General features: G+C 51.1%; 1 long non-coding RNA gene across 2 annotated transcripts; it reads right to left on the bottom strand.

The window, feature by feature from the left end:
* Nucleotides 1-1,755: 1,755 nt before the first annotated feature.
* LOC137317435 (uncharacterized) lies at nucleotides 1,756-9,685 on the bottom strand. Of its 2 annotated transcripts, none has more exons than XR_010961705.1 (3): nucleotides 9,619-9,685; nucleotides 7,368-7,599; nucleotides 1,756-2,240 (listed from the first exon to the last, which is right to left on the bottom strand). It is a non-coding gene; the product is annotated as an uncharacterized lncRNA (long non-coding RNA). The 2 variants fall into 2 exon arrangements; XR_010961704.1 differs by lacking the exon at nucleotides 9,619-9,685 and adding an exon at nucleotides 8,915-9,050.
* Between the last annotated feature and the right edge of the window lie 929 nt (nucleotides 9,686-10,614).

Raw genomic sequence — 10,614 nt, forward strand, 5'->3', positions numbered from 1 at the left:
TTACACTGAATGTTTCATGGTCTGAATATTTAGATTAGGAGTTTACACTGAATGTTTCATGGTCTGAATATATCGATAGGAGTTTACACTGAATGTTTCATGGTCTTAATATATAGGGAGGAGTTTACACTGAATGTTTCATGGTCTGAATATATCGATAGGAGATTACACTGAATGTTTCATGGTCTGAGTATATCGATAGGAGTTTACACTGAATGTTTCATGGTCTGAATATATCGATAGGAGATTACACTGAATGTTTCATGGTCTGAGTATATCGATAGGAGTTTACACTGAATGTTTCATGGTCTGAATATTTAGATTAGGAGTTTACACTGAATGTTTCATGGTCTGAATATATCGATAGGAGTTTACACTGAATGTTTCATGGTCTGAATATATCGATAGGAGTTTACACTGAATGTTTCATGGTCTGAATATATCGATAGGAGTTTACACTGAATGTTTCATGGTCTGAATATAACGATAGGAGATTACACTGAATGTTTCATGGTCTTTCGGATATAAATTAGAACCAACGCCTCTTGTACTGAGATCTGACAGATTGTTACCCTGGCAATAGAGGAAATCACTCAACGAAAATAACTGAAACAGAAATAACAAAAACCACCATCGTTGGGAGTTTAGTTCAGATGAAGATTCACCCTGAACATTCAGACACTTTTTTTTAACCATGAGCTGCGATTCCAATAACGGATTTTTTACACCACAAGACCTGATACTGGGGATTTACTGAATTCACCAACAGTTTGAGCTCGACAGAACATTAAGCAGCACCGCATCTACAGAAGGACATGGATAAAACAGTCACATTATTAAAAACAGACCCCGTCTGCTCTGAAAATCTGATTGTCTTAATCACTCTAAACCTGTAACTATTAACAGTGACCATTTCAATTACTGCCACAATACTGAATTCGATGGCGATAAATCTGATCGTCACATTCTTTATACATCTGGAATATTACAAAATTTGGACAAACCACATTTCTGCAAACTCCAGTTCGTGTTTAAAGGGCTGAAAGACAGTGTTTATATTTTCTGCTAAAAGCACGTTCCCATAACAAGAATATAAGAAATCGCAGCAGGAGTAGGCCATCCGGCCCCTCAAGCCTGCTCCACCATTCAAGAAGGTCATGGTTCATCTTCAATCTCAACTCCACTTTCCCGCCCGATTCCCATTTCCCTTGATTCCCCTCGAGTCCAATAATCTATCGATCTCAGCCTTGAATATATTCAATGACTGAGCATCCACAGCCCTCTGGGGTAGAGAATTCCAAAGATTCACAACCCTCTGAGTGAAGAAATTCCTCCTCATTTCAGTCCTAAATGGCCGATCCCTTATCCTGAGACTACACTCCCTCGTTCTCTGGCCAGGGGAAACAGCCTCTCAGCATCTACCCTGTCAAGCCCCCTCAGAATCTTATGTTTCATTGAGATCACCTCTCATTCTTCTAAACTCCAGAGAGTATTGGCCCATTCTACTCAATCTCTCCTCATAGGACAGCCCTGTCATCCCAGGAATCAATCTAGTGAAACTTCACTGCACCCCAGCTAAGGCAAGTATATCCTTCCTTAGATAAGGAGACCAAAACTGTACACAGTACTCCAGGTGTGGTCTCACTAAAGCCCTGTACAATTGCAGCAAGACTTTCTTATTCTTGTACTCCAACCCCCTTGCAATAATCAGGTGATTGTGTTGAAAGAGCACGGAAATGAATCTGGATTGTATGGGGAAAAAGATCGCTCTCAGTTTAATAAAAAGAACCCTCGGCCGAGGCCGGGAGCTGGATCAGGTGATCACCCAGAACATTATTCTGATACAAAACACAAAATAATCAATTGGAAGAAATTTTACAAATCACTATTTTAAAAATAAGATTTACGTATTATTTTATCACCAGTTTATATTTAAATTATCATTTAATTCAACTGCAATTGTGTAATCCAGGAATAGATTTACTGATGGGAAATAACATTATGTAAAACCCAGTATCCAGTTCAGAATTGTAAGATGATTGATTTTGATAGTTGGATATAAAATATATTTGAATTCAGTAACACTGCCTGGTACTACATTAACACATGGTATAATATTGATATTATGGGGACCATAAATGTGGGTTCTTTCCGAGTTGGTGTTGGGGACGGGGAGACACTGTATATCTGCTGGGCTCTGCCTCAGACTGGAGTCACCTCTTCGATCAAACCCCTTCACCCTAAAACACACACAAGATTCATTTGTGATTGTGTGCTGAAGCACAGAATGCATTGTGAGCCGAGTGGGAACTTGAGAATTTGGTAAGAGGGGGACTCTGTTGAAGTAGCGGGTGAATTGAAACTAAAAATTTTGTTTAAAATTTAACACAGAACTTTAAAACTTTAAAAGAAACTGCAAGTTAGGTAACAGTTAACAGAAACAGTGAGTCAGTGGCAGTTAATGGTCAATCAGCTGTAGGTGATTGTCTGAATAGAGGGTAATTAATGTGAGTTGGAAGTTAACTGAGCAGTTTTAAGTGCTGTTCTCAAAAGGTTTATAAAGTAGAAGGTTATCTGCTGAAGCACAGAGTGTATTGCAAACGGAGTGGATTGTGGACTGAGTGAGAACTTGATGAGGGGGGAAAGGCCAGTGCACAGAGAGGAAGTGCTCTGAGATACCTGAAATAAAAGGATAGGCTAATCGGGATAAGTGAATTCATAATAAAGCATCTAATGGGAGTTTAGAAAAAAAAAGGTTCCTTAATATAATGGACGGGCAGCAGAGACCCATTGCCTGTAATTTCTGTGCCATGTGGGAACTTCAGGACTCTTCATGTGTTCTGGAGGGCCACGTGTGCAGGAAATGCCTCCAGTTGCTCGAGCTCAAGCTGAGGGTTTCTGAGCTTGAGAGGCAGCTGGACTCACTGCAGAGCATAAGGGAGGCAGAAGGTTTCCTGGATCGTCCGTTACAAGAGGTGGTCACCACACATCCACAGAGAGTTCAGGATAGCAAGTGGGTGGCCATCCGAAAGGGCAGCAAGAGTCAGGCAGTGCAGGAATCTGCTGGGTGTGTGCCACTCTCAAACCAGTATTCAGCACTGAATACCAGTGAGGGTGACGACACCTCGAAGGAGTGCAGTCCTGAGCCTGGCGCCATGGGGCAAAGGACTGCACAGGGGGGCACAGTGAAGTGTAGAAATGCAGTAGTCATAGGGAATTTGATAGTCAGGGGGACACACAGGTGTTTCTATGACCGCTGACGTGAGTCCTGCATGGTGTGTTGACCCCCTGGTGCCAGGGTAAAGGACATCACAGAGAGGGTGCAGAACAGTCTGAGGAGGGAAGGGGAACTGCCAGAAGTCATGGTCCATTTGGGAACCAACGACACAGGAAAGGAAAGGGATGAGTCCGGCGGCTCGAGTTTCAGGAGGTCGGGTGGAAGTTAAAAAGCAGGACCTCAAAGGTGGTAATCTCTGGATTACTCCCAGTGCCAAGTGCTAGTGAGTATAGGAATAGGAAGATAAGGCAGGTTAATGCACGGCTAGAGACATGGTGCAAGAGGGAGGGTGCCAGATTGTTGGGGCATTGGGACCAGTTTTGGGGCAGGTGGGACCTGTTAAAGATGGACAGGTTGCATCTCAACAGAGCTGGGACTAATGTCCTTGCAGGGAGGTTCCCTAGTGCTGTCGGGGGAGGGGGGGTTTAAACTAATTTGGCAGGGGGATGGGCACCAGGATGCAGCATTAGAAAGGAGGAACAAGGTGCACAGAGGATTGGGAGAGACAGATAACACTAGAGTAAGAAGTAGTACAGGATTAGGGGGATCAGACTAATAGAGAATACGAGAAGGCCTACGATAGGCTTACAGTGCATGTGATTAAATGCATGAAGCGTGGTAAATAAGGTTGGTGAGCTGCAGGCGCAAATAGCCACATGGAATATGATGTCATGGCGATAACAGAGACCTGGCTCGAAAGAAGGCAGGATTGGGTGCTAAATATTCCTGGATACAAAGTGTTCAAGAAAGATAGGGAAGGACAAAAATGGAAGGCGGAGGGGGGTGTGGCAGTATTGATTAAGGAGAATATTGCAGTGCTGGAGAGAGAGGATGTCCTGGAGGGGTCAAGGACAGAATCTATTTGGATAGAGTGAAGAAACAATAGAGGCGCCATTGCACTACTGGGTGTATTCTCTTGGCCACCAACTAGTGGGAAGGAAACAGAGGAGCAAATTTGCAGAGAAATTGCAGAGAGGGAGAAGAACTGTCAAGTAGTGATAATGGGGGACTTCAACTATCCTAATATAGACTGGGTGAGTAATAGTGTAAAGGGCAAAGAGGGGGAGGAATTTCTGAAATGTGTTCAAGAAAACTTTCTTGATCAGTATGTTTCCGGCCCAGAGGAAGGAGGCATTGCTGGATCTGGTTCTGGGGAATGAGGTGGAGCAAGTGTCAGTGGGGGAGCATTCAGGAAATAGTGATCATAGTATCATAACATTTCGATTAGTTATAGAAAAAGAAAAGGAACAATCTAAAGTAAAAATACTGAATTGGAGGAGGGCCAATTCAGTGGGTTGAGATCAGATCTGGCCCAGGTAAATTGGAATCAAAGATTGACAGGCAAAACTGTCATCGAACAATGGGTGGCCTTTAAAGAGGAGATGGTTCAAGTACATTCCCACGAGGGCAACTAAAGCCAGCGCTCCCTGGATGATGAAAGAGATAGAGAGTAAGATGAAGCTGAAAAAGGGGGCATATGACAGATGTCAGGTTGATAACACAAGCGAGAATCAGGCTGAATATAGAAAGTACAGAGGAAAAGTGAAAAAGGAAATAAGAGGGGCAAAGAGAGAGTATGAGAATAGACTGGCAACTAACATAAAAGGGAATCCAAAAGTCTTCCACAGGCAGATAATAGTAAACCGGTAGTAAGAGGAGGGTGGGGCCGATTAGGGACCAAAAAGGAGATCTATGCATGGAGGCAGAGAGCATAGCTGAGGTACTAAATGGGTACTTTGCATCTGTCATTACCAAGGAAGAAGATGCTGCCAAAGTCACAGTAAAAGGGGAGGTAGTTGAGATACTGGATGGGCTAAAAATTGATAAAGAGGGGGTACCAGAAAAGCTGGCTGTGCTTAAAGTAGACAAGTCACCCGGTCCAGATGGGATGCATCCTCGGTTGCTGAGGGAAGTAAGGGTGGAAATTGCAGAGGTGCTGGCCGTAATTAGATACAGGATTGGAGAATTGCAAATGTTACACCCTTGTTCAAAAAAGCATGTAAGGGTAAACCTGGCAACGACAGGCCAGTCAACCTCGGTGGTGGGGGAGCTTTTAGAAACGATAATCTGGGACAAAATTATGGTCACTTGGACAAGTGTAGATTAGTAAAGGATAGCCAGCATGGATTTGTTAAAGGCAAATTGTCTTTAACGAACATGATTGAGTTTCTTGATGAGGTAACAAAGAGGGTTGATGGAATCATAGAAATTTACAGCACAGAAGGAGGCCATTCAGCCCATCGTGTCCTTGCCAGCCGAAAAAGAGCCATCCAGCCTAATCCCACTTTCCAGCTCTTGGTCCATCGCCCTGCAGGTTATGATACTTCAAGTGCATATCCAAGCACCTTTTTAAATGAGTTGAGGGCTTCTGCCTTTCGGGTCTCTCTCTCTGTCTTTGTGATCTGACCCCTTGTGTATTCAGTATTCTTGGATGTAATGTTTCCCTGACTAACCTGTTTGAACACCATCCACTCCTTTGATTGCTGTGATTATCTCTCTGCCGAGGTGTGATAGGGGGCAGTTGGAAAGATTATCTGTAATCACCAGGCATTGTTCTCTGACTAAAAATGCTGTGCCTTTGTGGAACCCTTCACTCAGCTGACGAAGGAGCAAAGCTCCGAAAGCTTGTGATTTCAAATAAAGCTGTTGGACTATGACCTGGTGTTGTGCAACTCCTTACATTTGTCCACCCCAGTCCATCACCGGCATCTCCACATCATTTAATTGAACACATCTCCTCACTATATCTTTACTGAATCCTCGTGTGCTCAAGTTTTCTGATTAGAAACTCAAATCAGTTATATCATGAAGGGATGGAAATGTGTGTGTGTGTATACGTTTACACTGTTTATCCAATATACATATGTTTACACTTTTGGTCAAGTTAGTATATAATTTTATAATATATATAAACTTTTACACTATTTCTTCGATGTATATAAACTTTTACACTATTTGTTCTATATCTATCTAAACTTTTACACCTTTTCTTCTTTAACTATAAACTTTTACACTATTTCTTCTATATCCATCTAAACTTTTACACATATCTATCGATCTGTATCTATCTCTCCATGGACAGTACACTATTTGTGGAGACCGGTCTCTGAGCAGCTGTACCACTGACCCGCACCAGACGCCGACACCTGCAGTCCAACACTCCTGTCCAACGTCACCTCAGCAGCGTCCCCACCAGAGAGCACTGGTTTGGTGCGCTGATGGAATGATGACCTGGGTGGCACACAACAAACGGCTGTGCAGCCGCGCCCACCCCAGTTAAGGTAGAACAGTGTCTGCAACCATCCGAGATCTCAGCGCCATTCCAATTCTGGCCTCTTGTGCATCCTCGATTTCCATCGCTCCACCATTGGCGGCCGTGCCTTCAGCTGCCAAGGCCCCAAGCTCTGGAATTCCCTCCCGAATTCTCTCCACCTCTCTCTGCTCCTTTAAGATGCTCCTTAAAACCTACCTCATTGACCAGGCTTTTGGTCATTTGTCCCAATATATCCTTATGTGGCTCATTATGACATTTTACTATGTTAGAGGTGATATATTAATGCATGTTGTTGTTCTAAATAGAGGCATAGAGTACAAAGGAAGGAAGATATGTTGAACGTTTATAAGACACTGGTTTGACCACAACTGGAGTATTCTGTCCAGTTCTGGGCAACGGACTTTAGGAAGGACGTGAAGGCCTGAGAGAGAGTGCAGAAGAGATTTACTAGAATGATTCCAGGGATGAGGGACTTCAGTTACGTGGATAGACTGGAGAAGGTGGGGTTATTCTCCTTGGAACAGAGAAGATTGAGGAGATTTGATAGAGGTGTTCAAAATCATGAAGGGTTTTGACAGAGTAAATAAAGAGAAACTATTCCCATTGGCGGAAGGATCGAGAACCAGAGGACACAGATTTAAGGCAATTGGCAAAAGAACCAAAGGCGACATGAGGAAAAACTTATTTTTTTCAATGACTGTGTGTTTTGAGACAGAAGCTGATCTCATTTCACATTTCATTGCACGGCCTCATGCTGGATAATTGTACTCGGTGATCAGACTCTCCCAGTCTCAGTCTCACCATTTCCCCCCTTACCTTGTAACCTTTGTGGACTGTCCACAGGACCAGTGTTTATCTGAGGAAATGGGACTTTCTCTTCCCTTTCTCCCCAGTCGATCTATGGAAGCTCTTTGAATCGGAAGGGTTCTCTCTGGTTGCTGCTCTCTCAATCCTGTGCTGATTCACCTGCTGTTGTTCCTCAGTCTACAATCCCTGTTTACTTCCAGCTGTGGACTTTTCTCAATCACTCTGTCATTCACCGGGAGATCTAATGACGGCAGGGCAGAAAATGAGACCAATATTGACGGTGTCGTTACCCCACTCCCCTCCCCTCACACCCGGTCCCGTTACCCCACTCCCCTCCCCTCACACCCGGTCCCGTTACCCCACTCCCCTCCCCTCACACCCGGTCCCGTTACCCCACTCCCCCTCCCCTCACACCCGGTCCCGTTACCCCACTCCCCTCACCTCACACCCGGTCCCGTTACCCCACTCCCCTCACCTCACACCCGGTCCCGTTACCCCACTCCCCTCACCTCACACCCGGTCCCGTTACCCCACTCCCCCTCCCCTCACACCCGGTCCCGTTACCCCACTCCCCCTCCCCTCCCCTCACACCCGGTCCCGTTACCCCACTCCCCCTCCCCTCACACCCGGTCCCGTTACCCCACTCCCCCTCCCCTCACACCCGGTCCCGTTACCTCACTCCCTCTCCCCTCACACCCGGTCCCGTTACCTCATTCCCCCTCCCCTCACACCCGGTCCCGTTACCCCATTCCCCCTCCCCTCACACCCGGTCCCGTTACCCCACTCACCTTCCCCTCACACCCGGTCCCGTGACCCCACTCACCCCCTCACACCCGGTCCCCCTCCCCCTCCCCCTCCCCCTCCCCTCACCCCCCTCCCCCTCCCCTCACCCCCCTCCCCCTCCCCTCACCCCCCTCCCCCTCCCCTCACCCCCCTCCCCCTCCCCTCACCCCCTCCCCCTCCCCCTCCCCTCACCCCCTCCCCCTCCCCCTCCCCTCACCCCCCTCCCCTCACCCCCCTCCCCCTCCCCTCACCCCCCTCCCCTCACCCCCCTCCCCTCACCCCCCTCCCCCTCCCCTCACCCCCCCTCCCCCTCCCCTCACCCCCCCTCCCCCTCCCCTCACACCCCTCCCCCTCCCCTCCTCCCCCTCCCCTCACCCCCCTCCCCTCACCCCCCTCCCCCTCCCCTCACCCCCCTCCCCTCACCCCCCCTCCCCCTCCCCTCACCCCCCTCCCCCTCCCCTCACCCCCCTCCCCCTCCCCCTCACCCCCCTCCCCCTCCCCCTCACCCCCCTCCCCCTCCCCCTCCCCCTCCCCCTCCCCCTCCCCTCACACACGGTCCCGTGACTCCACTCAACCCCCCACCCGGTCCCGTGACCCCACTCACCCCCCCCCCCCACCCGGTCCCGTGACTCCACTCACCCCCCCCCCCCCACCCGGTCCCGTGACTCCACTCACCCCCCCCCCCACCCGGTCCCGTGACTCCACTCACCCCCCCCCCCCACCCGGTCCCGTGACTCCACTCACCCCCAACCCGGTCCCGTGACTCCACTCACCCCCAACCCTGTCCCGTGACCCCCCCACCCTGTCCCGAGATGGTGACGGGCGGGGCGGGGACTGTCATTCATGGTGCGGTTTTCAGGGGTGACGGTGACGGGCGGGGCGGGGACTGTCACTCACGGTGCGGTTTTCAGGGGTGACGGTGACGGGCGGGGCGGGGACTGTCACTCACGGTGCGGTTTTCAGGGGTGACGGTGACGGGCGGGGCGGGGACTGTCACTCACGGTGCGGTTTTCAGGGGTGACGGACGGACGGGGCGGGGCGGGGACTGTCACTCACGGTGCGGTTGTCAGGGGTGATGGTGACGGACGGGGCGGGGACTGTCACTCACGGTGCGGTTGTCAGGGGTGACGGTGACGGACGGGGCGGGGACTGTCACTCACGGTGCGGTTTTCAGGGGTGATGGTGACGGGCGGGGCGGGGACTGTCACTCACGGTGCGGTTTTCAGGGGTGATGGTGACGGGCGGGGCGGGGACTGTCACTCACGGTGCGGTTTTCAGGGGTGATGGTGACGGTGACGGAGGGGGGGGACTGTCACTCACGGTGCGGTTTTCAGGGGTGACGGTGACGGAGGGGGCGGGGACTGTCACTCACGGTGTGGTTTTCAGGGGTGACGGTGACGGGCGGTGGGGGGGACTGTCACTCACGGTGCGGTTTTCAGGGTTGACGGTGACGGACGGGGCGGGGACTGTCACTCACGGTGCGGTTTTCAAGGTTGACGGTGACGGGCGGGGCGGGGACTGTCACTCACGGTGCGGCTTTCAGGGTTGACGGGCGGGGCGGGGACTGTCACTCACAGTGCGGTTTTCAGGGGTGACGGAGGGGGCGGGGACTGTCACTCACGGTGCGGTTGTCAGGGGTGACGGGGGCGGGGACTGTCACTCACGGTGCAGTTTTCAGGGGTGACGGTGATGGGTGGGGCGGGGACTGTCACTCACGGTGCAGTTTTCAGGGGTGACGGTGATGGGTGGGGCGGGGACTGTCACTCACGGTGCAGTTTTCAGGGGTGACGGTGATGGGTGGGGCGGGGACTGTCACTCACGGTGCAGTTTTCAGGGGTGACGGTGATGGGTGGGGCGGGGACTGTCACTCACGGTGCAGTTTTCAGGGGTGACGGAGGGGGCGGGGACTGTCACTCACGGTGCGGTTGTCAGGGGTGACGGGGGCGGGGACTGTCACTCACGGTGCGGTTGTGAGGGGTGACGGTGACGGACGGGGCGGGGACTGTCACTCACGGTGCGGTTGTCAGGGGTGACGGTGACGGACGGACGGGGCGGGGCGGGGCGGGGACTGTCACTCACGGTGCGGTTGTCAGGGGTGACGGTGACGGACGGGCGGGGCGGGGACTGTCACTCACGGTGCGGTTGTCAGGGGTGACGGTGACGGACGGACGGGGCGGGGCGTGTCACTCACGGTGCGGTTGTCAGGGGTGACGGTGACGGACGGACGGGGCGGGGCGGGGACTGTCACTCACGGTGCGGTTGTCAGGGGTGACGGTGACGGACGGACGGGGCGGGGCGGGGACTGTCACTCACGGTGCGGTTGTCAGGGGTGACGGTGACGGACGGACGGGGCGGGGCGGGGACTGTCACTCACGGTGCGGTTGTCAGGGGTGACGGTGACGGACGGACGGGGCGGGGCGTGTCACTCACGGTGCGGTTGTCAGGGGTGACGGTGACGGACGGACGGACGGGG

The sequence above is a fragment of the Heptranchias perlo genome, unplaced genomic scaffold (assembly GCF_035084215.1).
Source record: "Heptranchias perlo isolate sHepPer1 unplaced genomic scaffold, sHepPer1.hap1 HAP1_SCAFFOLD_62, whole genome shotgun sequence".
NCBI lineage: Eukaryota > Metazoa > Chordata > Chondrichthyes > Hexanchiformes > Hexanchidae > Heptranchias > Heptranchias perlo.